This window comes from Stegostoma tigrinum, chromosome 37, assembly GCF_030684315.1.
Source record: "Stegostoma tigrinum isolate sSteTig4 chromosome 37, sSteTig4.hap1, whole genome shotgun sequence".
In the NCBI taxonomy this organism is placed as follows: Eukaryota; Metazoa; Chordata; class Chondrichthyes; order Orectolobiformes; family Stegostomatidae; genus Stegostoma; species Stegostoma tigrinum.
Genome location: NC_081390.1, coordinates 26,765,834 through 26,788,448, shown reverse-complemented (window position 1 = coordinate 26,788,448; position 22,615 = coordinate 26,765,834). Strand labels below are relative to the sequence as shown.

The window sequence follows — 22,615 nt, the reverse complement described above, 5'->3', positions numbered from 1 at the left end:
GGATGGGTGAGAGGAAGAACAGGTTAGGGAGGCAGAGACAGGTTGGACTGGTTTTGGGATGCAGTGGGTGGGGGGGGGGGGAAGAGCTGGGCTGGTTGTGTGGTGCAGTGGGGGGAGGGGACGAACTGGACTGGTTTAGGGATGCAGTAGGGGAAGGGGAGATTTTGAAACTGGTGAAGTCCACATTGATACCATTAGGCTGCAGGGTTCCCAGGCGGAATATGAGTTGCTGTTCCTGCAACCTTCGGGTGGCATCATTGTGGCACTGCAGGAGGCCCATGATGGACATGTCATCTAAAGAATGGGAGGGGGAGTGGAAATGGTTTGCGACTGGGAGGTGCAGTTGTTTGTTGCGAACTGAACGGAGGTGTTCTGCAAAGCGGTCCCCAAGCCTCCGCTTGGTTTCCCCAATGTAGAGGAAGCCGCACCAGGTACAGTGGATGCAGTATACCACATTGGCAGATGTGCAGGTGAACCTCTGCTTAATGTGGAATGTCATCTTGGGGCCTGGGATAGGGGTGAGGGAAGAGGTGTGGGGACAAGTGTAGCATTTCCTGCGGTTGCAGGTGAAGGTGCCTCCGCTCAGTTCGCAACAAACAACTGCACCTCCCAGTCGCAAACCATTTCCACTCCCCCTCCCATTCTCTAGATGACATGTCCATCATGGGCCTCCTGCACTGCCACAATGATGCCACCCGAAGGTTGCAGGAACAGCAACTCATATTCCGCCTGGGAACCCTGCAGCCTAATGGTATCAATGTGGACTTCACCAGTTTCAAAATCTCCCCTTCCCCTACTGCATCCCTAAACCAGCCCAGTTCGTCCCCTCCCCCCACTGCACCACACAACCAGCTCAGCTCTCCCCCCCCCCGCCCCTCCACCCACTGCATCCCAAAACCAGTCCAACCTGTCTCTGCCTCCCTAACCTGTTCTTCCTCTCACCCATCCCTTCCTCCCACCCCAAGCCGCACCCCCATCTACCTACTAACCTCATCCCACCTCCTTGACCTGTCCATCTTCCCTGGACTGACCTATCCCCTCCCTACCTCCCCACCTATACTCTCTCCACCTATCATCTTTACTCTCCATCTTCGGTCCGCCTTCCCCTCTCTCCCTATTTATTCCAGTTCCCTCTCCCCATCCCCCTCTCTGATGAAGGGTCTAGGCCCGAAACGTCAGCTTTTGTGCTCCTGAGATGCTGCTTGGCCTGCTGTGTTCATCCAGCCTCACATTTTATTATCTTGGAATTCTCCAGCATCTGCAGTTCCCATTATCTCTGAATATATAGTATATCTTTGGGTAAAAGATATATTAGTATAGTACTATTTCTGTAGTTGACATAACCAATCATTCTAAGCACACACTTTGTATTCCTACCGCACATAGAAGGCAGAATTGGCAAGAAAGAGAAATATCTTATTGTGAGATTTGAACCACACTTCAGAGTTTGGGTTTTGTAAAGATTGGTCAAGGAAAAAGTAAAGTCAAGAACTATCTTCAGGTTTAGACTTCAAAAGTAACATATTATAAATTAAAACTAAATACTGATGCTCATGGCATTCACAGATACACAAGGCTCTGAAACTATATGTAAGGATTAATCTCCTTTATGTCTTCATGTTTGCATATTCTCAAGATTATTGTTCTATAGTATTCCAGTGTAGTGTAGCATCATGTAATGGCATCTGTTCTAACTCTACCCACACTGTGCTATTCATACTCAGTAATGTGGAGCTCCACGACATTAAAAACTTGCTCCACGGTCCTGACACCCTTCCACAATAGCGACAACATTGAGTAACAACTTGTTATTAGTCAGTATCTCACAAGCAATAGTTCAGCAGCTCATGGCTTCCTAATCTATACTGAGAAACCAAAGTGAATGCTCATGTCCTATATGGCAGAACTAAGCCAACTCTGAAAAGAATGAAAGAGATAATTTAAATCAGGAAGTATTGGTGAAGCTCAACTTCCTGATCAAAGATGTGACATGTCTTGAGATATAGAAGCAGCATTCAAGCCTTATTGGAATTGGATTCTGGAGTGAGTTAAGAGTTCTTGGAGTTTCAAGAAAGTGGTTGTAAATGATGATGATGTTGAGAATGCTGGAAGACAAAAGGCAAAATACTAAGCTAAACAAAGGTTCACAATGAATGCTAGCAATTGAGAGAAACAAAGCTTTCATTCCCACACTGAACAGCATGTAGATGATAGAATGATTAAGGTTGTATCAAAGGGAATTAAGCAGTGTGCATTTGAGGGCAGGCAATGGGAATTAAGTTAAATAAAACGTTGAATGATAAAAGCAGCAATGATGAAAGCAATGGATGAGCAGAGACAGTGATATGAAGAATGATTTCAGTGAAAAAGCTTTCAGTTAACAGAAAGAGTCAGTAAATGAGCCATCATGTACAATTCAAAAGGAAATTAAATAGCTGCAAATATGTCATTAGCAAGAGACTTTATGACAATAAACATAAACCCACTGAAAAATACTCAGCATTCAGATAGCATTCAAGAAGAAAGAAACATTCATGTTACAGCTCAATGGCTTTTAATCAGAACAGGAAGGTATTAGAGATTTAACCGAAATTAAATATAAAAACAAAAAGGTCTGTGATAGGTTGAGCAACAGGAGCGATGAAATGACAAAAAAGAAACAGTGCCCAGTATGAGAGGTATCATTCTTGAAACATACAAGATTCTTAGGAGGACTGGACAGTGCTGAAGAAGAAAGATTGTTTCCTTTGTGGGACACTAAGACCAGATGGCATAATCTCAGAATAAGGGATCAAACATTTAAAAGCAAGATGAGGAGTAATGTCTTCTCTCAGAGTATAGTGAGTATAGTGAATCTGTGGGATTGTTTTTCGGAGAGGACTGTCAAAGCTGGGCTGTTGAGTATTTTCAAGGATGAGATGAACAGACTTTTTTAATCAGTAAGGGAATCAAGGATTACAGGGAAAAGGCAGGAAAGTGGACTTGAGGATTATCAGAACTGCCATTCAACCGCAGAAGGTGCAACCACCTGTCCCTTCACTTTCTCCCTGCTCACCATTCAAGGGCCTAAACAGTCTTTCCAGGTGAAGCAGCATTTCACTTGTACGCCCTCCAATCTTGTACGTTGTAGTCGCTGCACCCAATGTGGCCTACTTTACATTGGAGAAACCAAATGCAGAGTGGGTGACCGCCAGTCTATATGCAAACACGACCCTAACCTTTCCACAGCTGGTCATTTTAACAAACCATCCTGCTCACTTGCCCACTTGTCTGTCCTCGGCATACTATAGTGTTCTAGTCAATCACAGCACTAACTGGAACAATATCTCATCTTCAGGCTAAGTACTTTACGGCCTTCTGGACTTAATATCCAGTTCAATACCTTCAAATTGTGAAACATTTGTTCCCTTACCTTTTAGCTAGTTACATTCCATTATCCTGTCCTCTCTCCCTCTGAGCACACTAGGGGGACTGCCTGTCCTTTCAAGTCTGGTAGGAGACACAGTTCTGCCATTCTCACAATACAATCACTTAATCTGAACTGGCAACACTTTTTCTCCACCAGTACCCTACACCCACTACCTAGACATGCCCCCACACCAAATTATAGCATAAATGCTGTCCCCTCCACACGTCACTTCAGTTTGAAGAGTCATTTAGACTCAAAATATTAACTTGTTTCTGTCCATGGATGCTGTCTGACCCACTGACCTCCAGCATTTGTTGTTTTCAGAACAGATTCCAGCAGCTGCTGTAATTTGCTTCTGTAGCCATGATATAATAGAAACATACCAGGTAATGCATGGCTTAGAAAGGGTGGACACTGGGAGGTTGTTTCCGTTAGGCGGGGTGACTAGGACCCATGGGCACAGCCTTAGAATTAGAGGGGGTCAATTTAGAACAGAAACGAGGAGACGTTTCTTCAGCCAGAGAGTAGTGGGCCTGTGGAATTCATTGCCACAGTGCACAGTGGAGGCCGGGCTATTAAATGTCTTCAAGGCAGAAATTGATAATTTCTTGATCTCGCGAGTAATTAAGGGCTATGAGATGAGTGTGGGTAAGTGGAGTTGAAATGCCCATCAACCATGATTAAATGGCTGAGTGGACTCGATGGGCTGAATGGCCTTACTTCCATTCCTATGTCTTATGGTCTTGCCTCATGATTGACAGAGAGGACTCGAGCTGAATTGCTTATTCTACTCTAATGTTTTAGGGTCTTATCATGACAGGTGGTAGTGGAACAGCAAAGACAAGATGTAAATGGGCAATACAGGACCATTACTGGCACACAATACCCAAGAAAATGGTGCAGTGGTTATAATCTAAATCGGTGAACTTAGCACTTTTAAAATATTTTTTAATGGGATCTGAGTGTTAATGACTTGGCCAGCATTTATTGTCTATTCCTAATCCCAGTTAAATTTCAACCACATTACTCTGGTTCTGGAGTCACATGTAGGCCAGCCCAGATAGAAAGGTAGATTTCCTTCCTTAAAAGGACATAATGAATCAGATGAGTGTTTACAACAATCACCATTAGGCCGGCTTTTTATTCCAAAATATAATCATCTGACATAGTGGGATTTGACCCACATCCCCAGAACATCAGCCTGGGTCACTAGATTACTGCAATATTATCACTAAATACCACCTCCCCCTAAATTATACATAGCATACAGTCACCAAATGCATAATTAAAAAACTGAGGCTCTATTCCTCAAACCTAAGACCTCTGCTTTTATTAAGGTGGACAGCAGGAGATTTAAAAAGGACCTGAGGGGTAAATTTTTCAGAGGATGGTGGGTGTATGGAACGGGCTGCCAGAGAAAGAGGAGGAGGCTGGTACATTTAAAAGACATCTGGATGGGTATATGAGTAGCAAGGGTTGAAGGCATTACAGGCCAAATACTGGCAAATGGGACTAGGTCAGATTGGGATGTCTGGTTGGCACAGGGTCTATATTTCCGTGCTGTGCAACTCTGACTCTATAATGGTAAGGGAGCAAATTACAAGGCATATAATCAAAATTTTTAATTGTCCTCTGGCCACAGGGCAAGTATCAGCGAACTGGTTGAAAGCTAATGTGATTCCATCTTTCAAGAAGGGTGGTAGGGCTAAACCAGTGAATCTCATATCACTAGTAATGAAACTATTGGGGGAAACTCTGAAGGAGAGCCACAAGTGAGGTCCTGGAAAACTGGAGGGTAGCAAATATTGTGATTCATCAGGATGTTGCCAGGGATGGAGCATTTTAGCTATGAAGAGAGGCTAGATAAGCACAGCTTGTTTTCTTTAGACCGGAGAAGGCTAACAGGGACTTAATAGAGGTATATAAGACTATGAGGGGCATGGACAGAGTGGATAGGAAGCAGCTGCTCCCCTCAGTTGAAAGGTCATTAACGAGGGGACACAACTTTACAGGCGAAAGGCACAAGGTTGAGGAGATTTGAGGTAAAACCATTTTCAGCCAAAGTATGGTGGCAGTCTGGAGTGCACTTTCTGGGATGATAATAGAGGCAGGAAACCTCAACCTTTTAAAAGATATAGGGATAATCATTTGAAATGACATAACACGCAAGGCTATGAGCCAAATGTTAGAAAGTGAGATTAGTGTGGGTAGGTCGGCACATATTCAATAGGCTGATGAGCATCTTCTATACTCTATGACTCTGGGACTTCATAAAAATCGATAATAAGCTTATTTTGAAATGTATGGCGTCAAGTTATATTAAAGGTTTCAGTGACGTCCACACCGGTAATAAAATGATTCAACCTAGTGTCTGTAAGCAGGATTCGAGACGCAAGCAGGTTAAGTGACGTGATGAAGAGTAGATTAGTTCACAGGTCACTGTGTTGGAATAAAGTAAAATTTAAATAAATTTAAATTGAATTTCTAAATGCTATTAGGTTTTAAACCATCTAATTCAGATATTAAGATCAATCTCAACCTTTGTTATCAGTAAATGAAGCAAAAGCATTTGTTGCTCTAGGCCACTCTACAAGATAACTCATTATCCACTGTGTCCTTGTGAAAGGTAGCACACGAAAGACATTGAAGTCTGACTGGGTCATTACATGGCTCAGTCAAATGTGAATGTGCAATCTTCTTAACAGCCAGAATCTCAGATCACAGAAAAGATTTTCAGGCAATTGGGAATCAAATTCAAGAGTTACAGTTCTTATCAACAAAATTGAACATGACAAAGGGGTCAGATTTAAACCATAAAATAAGTGAGAATAACTAAGAGTTAAAAATTGTTGGCTTACATAAAGAATAAACATTTAAAACTGCAAATAAAATGGAGAGGAGAAATGAATGTGTATCAATAATGCTACATTAATATTCCAATAATAAGTCTGTCACCAACTTTACAATCAAAATATGTAAAAATGAAGTTTTAAAACGTGGCAGCATTCTTGAGTTCTTGACTCTTTAATGTTCAAGCCTTAAGAATATATTTCAAATGGCAACTTATTTCAGATAACTTAGTTCCCTAAAAAAAATTTGCAAGTTTTCTTCTACACTCATGAATGCAAACAATGTAAATAGTTATTATTTTGACATACATTTTTATTAAATGAATGGGATATAGAAGAAACTAGATAACTTTTCATTCTACAGGGATTGAAAAGGAGTCACAGATGCTTACAAGTGCAAAATATTTAATTGAACAGAGACCTTTGAGGTGAAACAAATGTTTTGTCCTGATGGCGCTCATTTTCTCTTCCCCTACTTTGTATATCAATAACAATAGAATGGAGATATTCATTGGTCAGCCCCAGTGAAACAGCCATACTTTTGACAGCACTATTCAGTTGCCCCAAATATCTGAACAAAATTTCACCCAGTTGTTAAATGCAGCTGCATAACAGACCTCCCAAAAGTATTGCCTCAATATGAAAAGCAGTGACCTACAACAATGGTCAGTCACTGAGAAGTACTCTCCGAACTCTGACTGTTAAGTCTGTTCTACATTGCACAGCACTTGTACAATGTTAGATGACACTTTCAACTGATGTAAATGCAAGCAGCCCCACTTCATCTTTATCCTCATCTTTAAACAGTGCAAATGTCTGTTGAGGTACTTATCTGTTCTGAAGTAATGTGTCCATATAAGACAATAAAGAATGGAGCAGAATTAGACCATTCGACCCATTGAGTTTGCTCTGCCATTTGATCATACCTGATGTTTCTCAATCCCACTCTCTTGCCTTCTCCCTATAACTCTCGATCCACTTACTAATAAAGAACCTCTCTGTCTCAAATACACTTAATGAGTCTGTCTGCACAGACTTCTGCGATAACGCGTTCCACAGATTCACACCCTCGGGCTGAAGAAATTCCACCTCATTTCTGCTCTAAAAGGGGGCAACCCTTCACTGAGGCCTAGTCTCTCCAATGAGTGAAAACATTTTCATCACATGCGTTCTATCCACACCTGCACTATGTTTATAATAATTAATATGTAATATATTACTGTGTGTATATATAATGTACAGTAGCATTGTACAACATGTTGATTGAGTGTTTATTGGTAAAATTCATGAATATTTGACCTCTTTAATTTTTCCCAGTGATCTTAGCCAGACTAAGTCCACATATTTTAAGAGAAAATAGTCTGCGATTAGCAAGCAGCTGATTAAAACCACTCTGGGGCATTATGTGGGGCATACAGTATTCTATAAATTTGAATGAGATTCCCCTTTCATCCTTCTAAACACCATTGAGTACAGACCCAGAATCCTCACCCACTCCTCACATGAAAAGCCTTTCATCCCCAGAATCATTTTTGTGAACCTCCTCTGGACTCCCCACCACCCGAAGGCCAGCACATCTTTCCGTAAATACCGGGTGCAAAGCTGCTCACAATTTTCCAATAATACTGAGAGCAGAGCTTGTATTGCCTCAGCAGTTCATCTTTGTTGTTGCATTCTAGCCTTCTTGAAATGTCATTTTCAACTGCACTAATCTTTACAGCCTGAAATGATCAACAATCCAAAGCTGATCCTCAACACACAAACTACCATTCCAAACACAATACTGCTATTTCTTGAAGAGCCCACAGTTTCTGTAATGAAAGGGTGATTGTCGCTAAGAAAACAACATTTGACTCACAGCAAGTAAAAGATCAAAGGTATCAGGTGACATGAGGATTTTGATTTAATCTAGTTTAGAAGCTCGAGAAGATAGTTAGTATAAAGTCATTACAAAAAGTAATTCAATCAACACTTGCAAAGACTTTTCAAAAAAAACGGGTTAGATCATGTAGATGTCTTACAAGTCTCACCAAAAATACATTAACACCTCACAATCACAACTCAAATTGCTCCAAAGGGAAGATTTGGAGTATAATAAAACAAACTGCATCATACATGATGAAAATCACCAGATTTGATGTTGGTCACAGAAAAAAAACTAAGAAACTTTTAATGATACACACTTTAGAGCACTACTGAATAAATAATTGTCTTCATCATGAGCATCATCCACTCTTATTCTGGGCAGAAGCTTTATTGGGTTAATATTAAATTCAATTATCGTGGCTCTGCTTGTACCACATTAAGCGCATCAACAGTTTCAGACAATTGAAGCAGCTTTATGCTCCTCACTAAAATGCAATTAAGTAGTATTCACTATTGATTTGGAGATCCAAATACCTCAGTACTGCAATGCCATCATAATGTAAAACAAAGTTTCAGCTAAGATGATTCCTTTTGGTAGAAAACTTTCCTCTGAATTCAATGAGCAGTAACTAAATCTCTGCTTGAAGCACTTCTGAGAGTTAGGCACACACTCCTTGTACAGTGAAAGTACTGTCCACTCTTTCAATTTGTTCATAATGCCCCAGAGTGGTTTTAGTCAGCTGCTTGCTAATCGCAGATGATTTTCTCTTAAAATATGTGGACTTAGTCTGGCTAAGATCACTGGAAAAATTAAAGAGGTCAAATATTCATGGATTTTACCAATAAACACTCAATCAACATGTTGTACAATGCTACTGTACATTATATATACACACAGTAATATATTACATATTAATTATTATACAACATAGTGCACCACAGTTGACTACACTATTGTCCTCAATGCCTCAACAGTGTTGGCCAACTTGGTCGGACTGCACTTGACTAATTTTATTCTGATCATTTTAATCACACCCAATTTTTCAAAAATGAATTCATGGCATGAGGGTATCACCGGCTAGGCTAGCATTTATTGCCTATCCCAAATAACCCAAAGGGTAGTTATGAATCACATGTAGGCCAGACCAGATAAGGGATGGCAGTTTCCTTCTCTAAAGGACATTAGTGAGCCAGATGGGTTTGATGACCCACAACAATTGCCTTTCTTCTTACGCCTGTATTCTTATCTCTGGTGGCCCCTGCTTGTCGTCATCGACATGCTGCCCTTCATTGACATCATCCAACAAGTGTCAATTTCCCCACACAAATTGAGTACAATGCAGCTCTACCTCAACAACAGCCTCTCTCCATTCCTCCATTGTCTTATCACTGTGCTCACCATTTGAACACTGGATGATCTGAAACTCCCTCCAACAAACCATTGGGAAGACTAAAAGCACTGCTTTTGGCCTCACTTGAAACACCCTGACCAATGTCTGATATTGAATCAAGCTGTTCACAACCCTAAGCAGCAAATTTGACTCCAGGACAAGTTTCTGACCACATATTCACACCATCACAAAGACCACCTAGTTCCATTTCCATAACTTGGCCCTATTTAAGTACATCTGTCTCTCGAATCCTTAGTCCTATTCATACTTGGCCCTGTGCTCATCTACCTACTAGCTTCTGAATAACCAAAATCAAGGTTGTGTCTGTCTTGGGCTTTGAACGTCCCTTGGTTTTAATTGTTCCTTCACTGGTAGCACAGGTTTGTACTGCCTTGTGTCGTTCCTGCTTAAAACCCCTCTGTCTAATACATTCAATATGATGCATAAAAAAAGAAATTGCTGACAAGTATCAGCCAGTTTGACAGCATATGTGAGGGGAAAGCACAGTTAACATTTCAAGTCATGAGACTCTTCGTCTGAACTTGGACTCGAAACATTAACTCAGCTTTCTCCCCAGAGATGGCGCCAGGCCTGCTGAGCTTTGCCAGTAATTTTTGTTTTCGTTTCAGATGCCCAACATCCACAATATTTTGTTTTATTTCAATATGACACTATTGTTTTATACATACCTGGCAAATTCTCCAATGGAATAATTTCAGATCAAAATGTTGGACTTCCTTTTTCAAATTCTTCCCCAGTTGAAGCAACTCGCTGTACACAACATGGAGTTGCGTTGTGCAATATGCAAGCTTCAATTTAATTCTGAGGAGGAAAAGACAAAATTCTGGATGATCTGAAAACAGAAATATCTTATCCTTAAAATGAAAATCACTTACTTACTTAACTGGAGGGCATTAAGATGCCTATTTAACTCAATTTTTACATACCAATAACTATTTCCAGCACATTTCATTGGAAACAAAGAACACTGTATTACTTTTTTTAGACTGCAAAGTTAATCCCAAATTTCTATTTATTTCAAATAGATATTCTGCAAGTGAATAATTCAAAATGAATGATGTATTAACTATTAACTCACTCTAAAATCCCCACGGAGAGCCATAACAAATACAAAGATATTTTTCTGAAGCAAGGTCCCGACCCAAAACGTCAACTTTCCTGCTCCTCTGATGCCGCCTGCCTGGCCTGCTACGTTCCTCCAACTCCACACTGTTCTCTCAAAGATATTTTAGTTACTTTTTGATTATTCTTCTAAATCATTATGACATTTATGAAAATGTTGGTTTAATTGCATTAAATTTAGTGTTTACATCTATTGCTTCCATGTCCACTGCTATACAAAAAAGATGCTCCCTTGTACCACCTCTACCAAACCTATTATAAAACAAGTCAGGTCACCTGTACAAACACTGTAATAGACTAGGTCAATATAAATTCTTCTAAGTAATATTTGTTTGCTTCTTTCCCTTAAAATCAAATGATATTAAAGGTCCAGACAAGATTGAAAATTCTCTTAATTCAAACCTGTATTCCCTTTTCATTATTTTATTCAAATATTCCAGTTGTCTGTTTTATTGGCATGATACCAAGCACTCCTCTGAGCTTCCCTCTCTCAATGTATCATCCAATATAATCTTCCTCCTCCTGCAATAATATCAAGGTTGGGGACATTTTTTCTGCTTTCTCATCCTCTCCCAAAATCTCCAAACTGTGGCATTCCATGCAGTCACCGCAAATGACATTTTCGAAGGTTCAGTGCCAGCAATGTTATCCTGAAATTAGTTTGAACCCAAAGTTACTTCTCACATTTGAACCCAATGCCACGGGGGAACAGTCAACAACATTCTGATCTCACCTGAAGCACATAGTATGCTTTGGACCTTTAGGAAAATAGCATCACATATAAATTATATAGCCAAAATAAATAAACAAACTCCAAGTTGTTGGGAGGGAGGCAGGGAAGGAGAGTGAGACAGCAAGCGAGAGAAATCCACTCTCCCGCCCTGAAACTGAGCAAAGTGAAGACTTTAACATGACCCAGACAACTAGAAATATTCTGTCTCCACCAGGCAAAGGGACAAAGCCTGCTTCCACTAAGAACACAGAAGGTAATGCCAGAGGCAGCATTAGGCATACCTAAAAATGTGGTCAACCTACTAAAGTACCAAACAGCATAAGCAGCAAGAGAGAGACAGGGCTATGTGATTCCACAACCACAGGATCCAATCAAAGCTCTGTAATCCCACCACATTTAGTTGTGAAGGGCAGTAGACATTAAAATGACTCACAGGAGATAGAGGCTCCACAAATATCCCCAACCTCAATGATGGGGGGCAGGGGAAGGGGTATAACAGTGCAAAACATGAGGCGAAGGTGCCAAGTGTGCTTATTAGTGATCCATCTCGGCTGTCTTTACCAGACTTATTCATTCCATACTATTTAAAGAAATGGCTGGAGGCACTAGATAACACAAAGGCTATGGGTCCTTACAACATTCTAGCAACAAGGCTAAAGATGTGTGCTCCAGAATTTGCTGCTCCCTCGCTAATCTGTTTCAGAACACCTATAAGCATTATCAACAGCTTGATAATAGCAAAAAGTGCCTAGGTATGTTGTGATGTAGGGTGTGTGGGGTTCATATATATTTTAATATCTTTAAAAAAGTTTGGATGACTTAATTTTGAACTGGTGACTTATAGGTTTTTGTGTACATCTAAAAGATTTAAAGGAATAACTTAAGTGTTTTAACGTTAACTCTGTTTTCATCTCCACAGATGCTGAGTTTCTGCAGCACGGTTTTTATTGTGAAGGTGTAGTTTGAGTGTAATGTTAATGATCATTAACATCCAGTGTTCCCTCTAATTTTTCTTTCTGGCTGCAAAGGCCTCTAACATCTATGTGCATAGGAGACAAAAATAAAGTTAACGTTGAGTCCACAATAGAACTGAAGCAGCTGGGAAACGGTTTATGACGACCCAAGCTCCCGGTTGCCTGCCACTTCAACACACCAGTGTGTTACAATGCCAACAGTTGTGTCTCTGTTTTGTTGCAATGATCCAATGTAGCTCAATACAAGCTACAAGGAACAATATCCCAGCTTCCTCCTAGATACCTTATAGCCCTCAAGTCTTAACATTGGATTCAACAATTTCAGAACACAACACCTTCCACTATGCTCATTACTGACCCCACACCAAGGTTCTGCATGAGTTACTCCCAGCACTGCCGATCCATTTTCAGCCATTCACATTTCCTGTTTAGTATTTATCTCACTTCAAGCTATTCATCAGCAATCCTTTTGTTTTCTTCTCCTTTTCTCTCCGCTATTCAACTTTATTTTTGTTAACAATGTTCAGTAGAAGGTCCTCTAGTGCTCTGTGTTTTAGTTTCCGATCTCCAGCATCTGTAGTTCTTGATATTTTTTGCTTAGAAACGAGCTGCTCTCTGATGTTCAGTTGCAGGTCTGCCATGGCCACTCAGCTCCTGACCTCATTACAACTTTGATTCAAACATGAACTAAAGAGTTGAATTCTGGGGTCAAACTGACTGCACTTGGCAACAAGGCTGCATTTGAAAGAGTGTGGCATCAAGGAGCTCCAGCAATACTAGAATCGATGAGAATCAGAAATGTCTCTCCAGTGGTTATAGTCAGACCTGGCACAAAGGAAGCCATTAGATGTCAAACAGGACATAGGTACAGGAGATCCTCTAATTAGTGTCCCTGACCCAGATATTTTAGCTGCTTCATCAACAGCCTTGCCTCATAAGGTCAGAAGTGAGGGTCTTCAGTGATGATTGCACAATGTTCAGCACTATTTGCAAATTCTCCGAAACTGAAGCAATTTTTGTCCAATGACAGCATGATCTGGATAGGCCAGCATTCATCGCCTATCCCTGAGAACCCAGAGGGCAGCTAAGAGTCAAGCATATTTCTGTGGGTCCGGAGTCAGGTGTAAACTAGACCAGGTAAGGATGGTAGTTTCCTTCCTTAAAGGACAGTGAACCAGATGGGTTTTTCCCCAACAATCAACAATAGTTTCTTCATCGTCATTAGATTCTGAATCCCAGCTTTTTTACTGAATTCAAATTCCATCATCTGCCTTGGCTGGGTTTGAACTAGCATTCCCAGAACATTACCCGGTTCTCTGGATTAACAGTCCAGTGATAATACCACTACACCATTTCCAATGGACAATGAGACAAAGGAACAAAAGTGGCCATTCAGTGCATCATGTCTGCTCTGCCATTCAATATTATCATGGCTTATCTGATAATCCTCAAATCCACTTTCCAGCCTTTTCCCATATCCCTTGATTTCCTTTCTAACTAAAAATCTGCCTAACTCATCTTTGAAAATACCTCAATAACTGCCTGTGGTAAAGAACTCCATAGATTCATTGCCTTTTGAGAGATGGAGAAAAACAATTCCTCCCAACGCCTGTCTTAAATGGGCTTTCCTTCACTCTCTGGTATGATGTCCGGTCTAGATTCTCACATAAGGGGAAATAGCCTCTCCACATTAAACCTGCCTAGCCCCCAAAACTAATTGAGGGTTTCAACAAGGATACCCATAAGGATAAAATTGTATCAGAGATAAAGGGAACTGCAGATGCTGGAGAATTCAAGATAAAAAGTGTGAAGGTGGATGAACACAGCAGGCCAAGCAGCATCTCAGGAGCACAAAAGCTGACGTTTCAGGCCTAGACCCTTCATCAGACAGGGGGTTGGGGAGTGTGTTCTGGAATGAATAGGGAGAGAGGGGGAGGCGAACCAAAGATGGAGAGAAAAAAAAAGATAGGTGGAGAGGAGAGTATAGATGGGGAGGTAGGGAGGGGGAATAGGTCAGTCCAGGGAAGACGGACAGGTCAAGGAAGTGGGATGAAGTTAGTAGGTAGGAAATGGAGGTGCAGCTTGAGGTGGGAGGAAGGGATGGGCGAGTGGAAGAACAGGTTAGGGAGGCGGAGACAGACTGGGCTGGTTTTGGGACGCACTGGGGGGAGGGGACGAGCTGGGCTCAACCAGAACAAGCTTCAAAATCACCCCTTACCCCACTGCATCACACAACCAGCCCAGCTCATCAGCTTTTGTGCTCCTGAGATGCTGCTTGGCCTGCTGTGTTCATCCAGCTTCACACTTTGTTATCCATAAGGATAATTCTTCAAAAAGGCCACATGTACTGTTTAAATATATCAGTTGACTCATATAGGCAATTGCACCAATTCCCTGCATATTTTATGCAGAATTAATATCCTCACATAATAGGCTATGTAAAACACAGTATGGGTTTGATACAAGATGTCGCATCACACCGAAACAATGGTCTCCCCTTCATGACCGCATTTAGATGTACAATGCATTCCCAACAAATCATAAGCCTGATTCAACCACTATTTTGTACAAAGCTTTTAAGCTATGACCACCGAGTTGTCAATATTTAACTTGGTTCCTGCTGATTTTCCAAATGTCAATATAAGTTAGAAATTTTACATGCAAATGGAAACAGTTGATTGTGGACAGAGTACTTGGTCTAGATGCAAAACCTGTAATCATTACGCCATTTACCATAATCTGCAACCACCAGTCAGATTGTGTGTATATTTTGGCACGTTCTTGTAAAAACAATACCTTTATATCAGAGAATGATCCTTCCTTTCAGAACTTTTTCTTTGACAATAAGCTTACTTTCTATTTAATGATAACTGAGCATGCCCACAAGACAAAAGAAAGATGACATCACAGTCGGAAAATTCTGTGGCAGCAAATAATTTCTATTTGTAGCAATTTAATCACTTCAGAATAGATTAATAATTTACCCAGGATAGATTTGTAGCTATTGGGCCTAGACACCTGGGCAGAGTAGATGCTTCCCAGTTTGAATTTCATCTTGGCAATTTTGCTTTAAGCATTACATCATGGTTTAATGAGAATCTGCATTGGTAAAGCAAACTGCAATACCGCCTGATACGAGATACAGAAAGTTAATGTATTGTGTCATTTATGCCCAGTGCGCTGATTTTATGATTTTCATTGTCCAGGTTTCACAAAAGCATCACTCATTTCACTGCAGATAAACTACCACTGAAGTCACTGGGAAGTAGATAAGCCAGATACAGGAAGTTTTCCAAAGGGAATCAAATAATTGCTTTTGAAAGAAGATTGGTTTAATTTGGAGATTGTAACAATCCTAAATGGATCTCTGTTCAGAGATGTAATGCTACAAGTTATCTTGCAATTCGAGAGGGTTCTTCATTTTAAAAATCTTGATCAAGGAAACAGATTCAAAGAAACCTCTCAAAAGATGAAACGAGGGTGAACAGCTTAGGGTCCGGGCTATGGAAGGAAAGCCACTGATGGTGGAGCAATTAAAACTAGGCATCACCCAAAAGGCAGAAATAAATGGCTGCAGAGATGGAGGGTTATGGAGCTAGAAGAGATACAGAGAGCCAAGGCTCTCTTCGAAAAGGATTTGTAAAAGTATCTGAAATTGTAAAATCATGACATTACTTCACCAAGGGCTACAGTCAGTCTTCAAGCATAGGAATGTTGAGCTATCATGACTTGGAGAGAGGACATGGGTAGCAGAGGTTTGGATAATGAACAGTACAGTGTAGATGGCTATAAGCACCCACATCAGAACAGCCGAGCTCTAAGGTTACAAAGAGGCAGCAGATAAGCTGCGACAGGGACAAAATTGACGAAGGGGAAACGGACAGTCTTTATAATGGCACAAAAATTTGTCAGAACTTCATCTAAGGGTCATATTCTGGTTTTGTATAGTGTGGTTCAATCCCACACAGTTTCCAGAAAAGAGATAGGAGTTGATGGAGAGGGAACATAACAAGGACAGGACACAACGATTTCAATCTGCCGAATATTTAAGTATTTAACATTGAACCTGCTCATTCAGGTAATGTATGACAGATAAACATGATGATTTTGTAACTCTGGAGATAAGACCATGAGACATAGAAGCTGAAGTTAGGCCATTCGGCCCATCAAGTCTGCTCCACCATTCAATCGCGGCTGATAAGTTCCTCAACTCCACTCTCCTGCTTTCTCCCTATAACCCTTGATAATCAAGAACCTGTCTATCGCAGCCTTAAGTGTACTCAATGACCTGGCCTCCACAGCCTTCTGTGGCATTGAATTCCATAGATTCACTACTCTCTGGCTGACGAAGTTTCTCCTTATCTCCATTCTAAAAGGCCTTCCCTTTACTCTACGGCTGTAGAGTCCCATTGTGAAAATAGTCCATGCTTTTGTTCTTCTTACCAAAGTGCATGACCTCACATTTTCCCACATTGTACTCCATCTGTCACTTCCTCACCCACTCTCCTAACCTGCCTAAATCTTTTTGAAGCCTTGCCACCCTCCTCAATACTACCTGTGCCTCCACCTAACTTTGTATCGTCTGCAAACTTAGCCAGAATGCCCACAGTTCCTTCATCGAGATCATTACTGTACAAAAGTGAAGTGTATGGTCCCAGCACCAACCCTTGCGGAACACCACTTGTCACCAGCTACCATTCTGAGAAAGATCCTTTTATCCTCACTTTCTGCCAGACAGCCAATCGTCTATCCATGTTCACACCCCGTCTCTAACACCGTGGGCCCTTATCTTACTCAGCAGCCTCTTGTGTGGCTCCTTATCAAAGGCCTTCTTGAAGTCCAGGTAGATAACATCCATTGGCTCTCCTTAGTCTACTTCTGCTCATTACTTCTGCAAAGAATTCCAGCAGATTTGTCAGGCATGACCTCCCCTTGATGACACCATGCTTCCTTATTTTTCTACACATTTCCAAATATTCAGAAATCTCATCCTTTACAATGGACTCCACAATCTTACCCACAGCTGACGTCAGGCTAATCGACCTGCAATTTTCCATCTTTTGCCTTACTCTCTTTTTAAACAAGGATGTCACGTTAGTGATTTCCCCGGGACCCTTCCTGACTGTAGCAATTCTTGAAAGATTACAACTAACGCTTCCTCTATCTCTTCTGCTACCTCCTTTGGAACTCTGGGGTATGCTCCAGGTGATTTGTCCACCTCATGCCAATCAGTTCTACTAGCACTTTTCCCCCGACTCGCTTGAATTTTTGGCATTTTACTCAGGTCTTCTTCCGCCACCGCTGACGCAAAGTAATTATTCAGTTCCTCAGCCATTTCCTTGGAGGAGAGAACCGGATGTGAGGTAAAGCCAGGTGTGGCAGCAAATGTGTGATAGCTAACACAGAGCTTTCAGTTGATGTTACCAAAGGACAGCATGTTGATCCGAAATAGGAGGAAGTCAAGGATGAATACTTGGGACACCAGAGGTAATTGTGCGGTAGCCGGAAGAGAAGCAATTACAGATGATATGCTGGCTATGAATAGATAGCGAAGAATGGAAACACGAGGACAGTTCCTCCTGGCTGGGTGACAGTGGAGAGGTGTTGGAAGAGGATGGTGCAGTCAACTATGTCAACAGCATTTCAGTACAACATAAAGGGATTTGTTTTCCTTTGCCAAAGACTAATAGAATGTTATTTGTGACTTTGCTAAGAGCTGTTTCACTACTGTGGCAGGGGTGAATACTTGATTGAAGAGATAAACTGAGGAAATTCTGAGTCCTGGGAAAGATAGGCAGGGATTGGGGAGGTGACGAGACATTCAAAGTGAGATGAGTCAGTAGTTTGCAAGAATGGTGGTGTCAAGAATTTATTGATTCTTAAGGAAACGGCTGATGACAACAGATTGAAAGGAACTCAACTCTAATCCTCTAAACTACAGGTGAATCCTGTCTGCCTACCTACTGATGATGTTCTTATCCCAGCAGTTAAAATAAATGAACTGACTATTTACAGAAGACCACAAATGGAAAGCAAGTTAGTGATCTTCTCCAAAAAGAACTTGCATAACCTGTTGAAGCTATATGCATTATGACACACACGCTGGGACAAAGATGCATTGTGACACATGATATAGAACAGTGCACTTCCTGGTCACCTTACAATCCCTTGCTAACAATACCACACACACCCCTACACCCAAAGACTTCAGTGGTTTACTGCCACCTTCTCCAGGCCAAATCGGGATGAGCAATAAATGCTTGAAGAGCTAAGAATGCCAATATCTCGTGAACAAACAAAAAAAAGTTGATAAACTGTCTTCTGATGGTGCTATTGGTTGGAGATTTATGCTGTCACAGACACTGGGACAAAAGATCATGTCTTCTTTAAACAATGGCAACGGTCCTTTACACCCACCTGGAGCTTAGATAGAACATTGGTTTATGAACAAGACAATACCAATGACAGTTTGTAGTACAGAGGAAGTGTAAAACTATCAGCATTCATTTTGTGTGTGGAGCTGGAGAAACACAGCAGGCCAGGCAGAATCAGAGGAGCAGGAAAGTTGACATTTGGGGTCTCAGAATTTGCTAGCTCCTCTGATGCTGCCTGGTCTGTTGTGTTACTCCAGCTCCACACCATCGTCACCAACTCCAGCATCTGCAGTTCTTACTATCTGAGCATTCATTTTATGCTTATTGGTAGTGAATCCACGCAATTCTGGCTCACACAGTAATGCTGCTGTCAAGCTGAATGGCACAAATTTCTAAGGATGCATCTGTTTACTACCAGCACTTGATGCTCTTTCTTTTGTCAATGGCTGATTGATCTCTTGATTTTCACAAAAATATACATTACATGTAACTTTTAAAAGTGCAGTACATGACAACTCAAAGTTGACATTACCTAACAAAACCAAAGTTGCATGAAAAGCTCATCAGGTCTGGCATCATTTGCAAAAGAAAAACCAGAGTTAACATTTCAGGTCCAGTATCCTTCCTCGGAACTCACTACCTCATGACAATACCTAAAGTGCAAATCAAATCATTTTCTTCCAGTACTATATATTAAACTCTACATTTACAATTACAGATATCATTAATTATGCTTATTACAAGTAGAACAGACAGCCAGAAAGATTTTGCTTTGTTTTTAGCCCCAAAGTGCACTTAAAGGTCATAAACAGTAACCTTTCTCCATTGTGGCTTTGTCGCAGATACCCCAGGCTTTAGTGGGACCTTAGGCATGCAGTCCTGGACTTTGGAATATGCAACCCTTAATTGTTAAAGAACAAACATATTTCAGGTGGCTATCCAGCCTTAACCCATGTTTGTAGAGCTCACTCAGTTGAGAAAAGAAAGACAGCTCAAAGCATCACTATAGATACCAGCTGTACTTAGGTCTCAGCAAGATCATAGTACGTGATTCAGGTTCATTAAATGCTACTTAGAGATATTTACTCACTTTAGTTTCACTAACCAATGAAGAAACGTGGCAAGAGCTTTAATTACAATCCATTTTAGTCTTTTCAATCATAAACATCCCAGTCCACTAATCTTCAGTGTTGAAATATAAGAGCATAAAAAATAAAAACCTAGGCAGTGGTTAGTAAAACCAACAATATCCTCACAGAAAACAAATCAATTTTAATTTATTTTCATGAGATTCCAGTCTAACAATTGATTTGTCAAAGAGGAAATCAGGTGCTGTTAGAAATTTATAAAAATATCATACTCTATTAGAATCAGTGATCCACTTAAACCTACAATAATTGTAAAAGGCAAATGGAGTCTCATGTTACAAACACTTGGTTCAATCCCACCTAGAATTCTCTCTGATGAAGGGTCTAGGCCCAAAACGTCAGTTTTTGTGCTCCCGAGATGCTGCTTGGCCTCCTGTGTTCATCCAGCCTCACATTTTATTATCTTAGAATACTACCTTCAGCTTTGGATGCAAAAGTTTAAGAAATGTACAGGGAGTACAGCACAAATGTGTGAAAATTATGCGAGGGATTTAAGGGTTAAATGATGAGGCCGAGACACTCAAACTTCCATTGAATGCCCTTGACATTAAAAAGTTGTGGGCCTTTTTAAAAAGAGGAATGTTTTTTCCCTATTCTTTCATGGGATGTGGGAGACACCAGCATGGCCAGCCTTTTGTTGCCCATTCATAATTGCAAATGAACTAATTAGATTGCTAGACCATTTCAGAGGGCAGTTAAGAACTAACCACTTTGCTATTTGCCTGGTGTCCTAAACTGGGTAAGGATTGAACATTTCGTCCTCTCAGGGTCATAAATGAACCAGTCAGAATTTTACAATAATCAACAATAGATTAATTCCAACGCATTAGCCCGAGCCTCCGAATTACTATTCCAGTGACATTACCACTACAGTACTTGAGCTTCAAACTCAAGTTTTTAGATTCAGCAGACAAGTTTAAAGCTGACAAGATGGGAAATGCAAAACTTACATTTCCCAGAACTAGAGGAGGACTAATAGTACTCAGCAAATAGTGAGAATTTTGATAAAAATGAAACAATTTCAAATTCTTAGCACTACAAACATTGCACACAGCATGCTAACAGCTCTCATCTCTCCTTCATCCTAGAACAAGAGTTTTGTTTAGTGCAGAATCACACCAGTATCCAGTTTAGCTCCTAAACTGCAAATCATAACAAGACCGGAACGTTCCACAGGTGAGTCTTGAACATTTTGCCTCCATATTTCAGACTCAGTCCAACTCCATTCACCTTATGTGAAATGAAACAGTTTTCAGTATGGCTTTTCCAAACTAACCCTTTTCCAACTAAAATCCTATTTTTCAAAGATTGAGCAACAAGGTCTGTTTGGTTTCACACATTAACAAGTCATGCATTAAGCAAAAGTACAACAGGAAGTTAATCCTTTCATGCACATTACATATAGCACACATACTTTTCAAGTGTGTTAATAATTTGCACTTATAATTGAACAATTTATAAAAGTGCTATGTGTAACATCACAAGATGCTTCACAGGAACATTGAACCAAATTTGAGACCAAATCATACCATGGAATACAAGGGTAGGTAATCAAAAGCTTTCTCAGAAGTAGATTTTAAAGACAATTATAATGATTGAAAGAGACCACATGACACCAAGTTACAGTCCCAGAGAAAGTAGGAACTGCAGATGCTGGAGAATCTGAGTTAACAAGGTGTAGAGCTGGATGAACACAGCAGGCCAAGCAGCAGAGGAGTAGGAAAGCTGACGTTTCGGGCTCGACCCTTCTTCAGAAATGGAAGGGTCTAGGCCCGAAACATCAGCTTTCCTACTCTTCTGATGCTGCTTGGCCTGCTGTGTTCATCCAGCTCTACACATTATTATACCAGGTTATAGTCCAACAGGTTTAATTGAAAACACAACCTTTCGGAGGTGTTACTGACAAAAGGTAGATATCAGAATTTATAAATAAAATAAAAGATCTTTTACTTAAATTCTATGTCTGATACCTACCTTTATCACTAATACCTGAAGGAGGACTGAGGCTCCGAAGGTTGTTTTTTAAATAAACCTGTTGGGCAATAACCTGGTGTAGCGTGATTTCTGGCTTTGTCAACCGCAGTCCAACACCAGCACCGCCACATCATTGTTGAAAGAGAGGAAGAGGCACAAATCACTTTTTGGGGGTGACTTCTACAGCAAGTAAAATCAAGAGTGCTCAAATGAACAGAATTTGAGTGCGGAGATCTCAAATATTGATAACAGAATCATGGAGAGATTTGAAAAGAAGGATGTGGGTTTTAACTTAAGATATTTTCAAATTTGATTTCCAAATTCCTGTGCACAAAGTGAGCCAGCAGTTTAGTAAATAAAACACTGACTGAACCTATGAAGATGCAGAAGGACAAAACATAGCTAAAGGACTGGTTCTCAGAAGAACAAAAAGTTACCACCAGTCCACATTTCAAAAGGATCCAGTTGAAGGAAGACAGGGATTAAATAGCCAGTTTTCTGATAACTTCTATACCAGCTCAGTGTAGATGCTGCCCATATAAATCATCTGTCAACAAATGAAATGCAAATCCTAAACCACATAGCTGGCTCCTTAGTAACACGATCCAACATGTTTATCAATCCACACTCAACATAGTCATTATGCTGTCATCTGAAGTTATGTGACACAGCTCTTAGAACCTAACTGAAGCAACTTGAAGAAACAGAGCATTCGAGATCTTGGTCAACGTTATCTGTCATCAACATGAACAAA

The 22,615-nt window shown here is 40.7% G+C and overlaps 1 protein-coding gene across 3 annotated transcripts in view; it reads right to left on the bottom strand.

Annotated features, from left to right (window-relative positions):
- ccser2a (coiled-coil serine-rich protein 2a) overlaps positions 1-22,615 on the bottom strand; it is a 625,227-nt gene that overhangs the window by 593,548 nt on the left and 9,064 nt on the right. For all 3 annotated transcript variants that reach the window (XM_059640304.1, XM_059640306.1, XM_059640305.1), the window contains exon 2: positions 10,205-10,337. The gene's annotated coding sequence lies outside the window, so the exon portion shown is untranslated. The remainder of the gene's footprint in view (positions 1-10,204; positions 10,338-22,615) is intronic.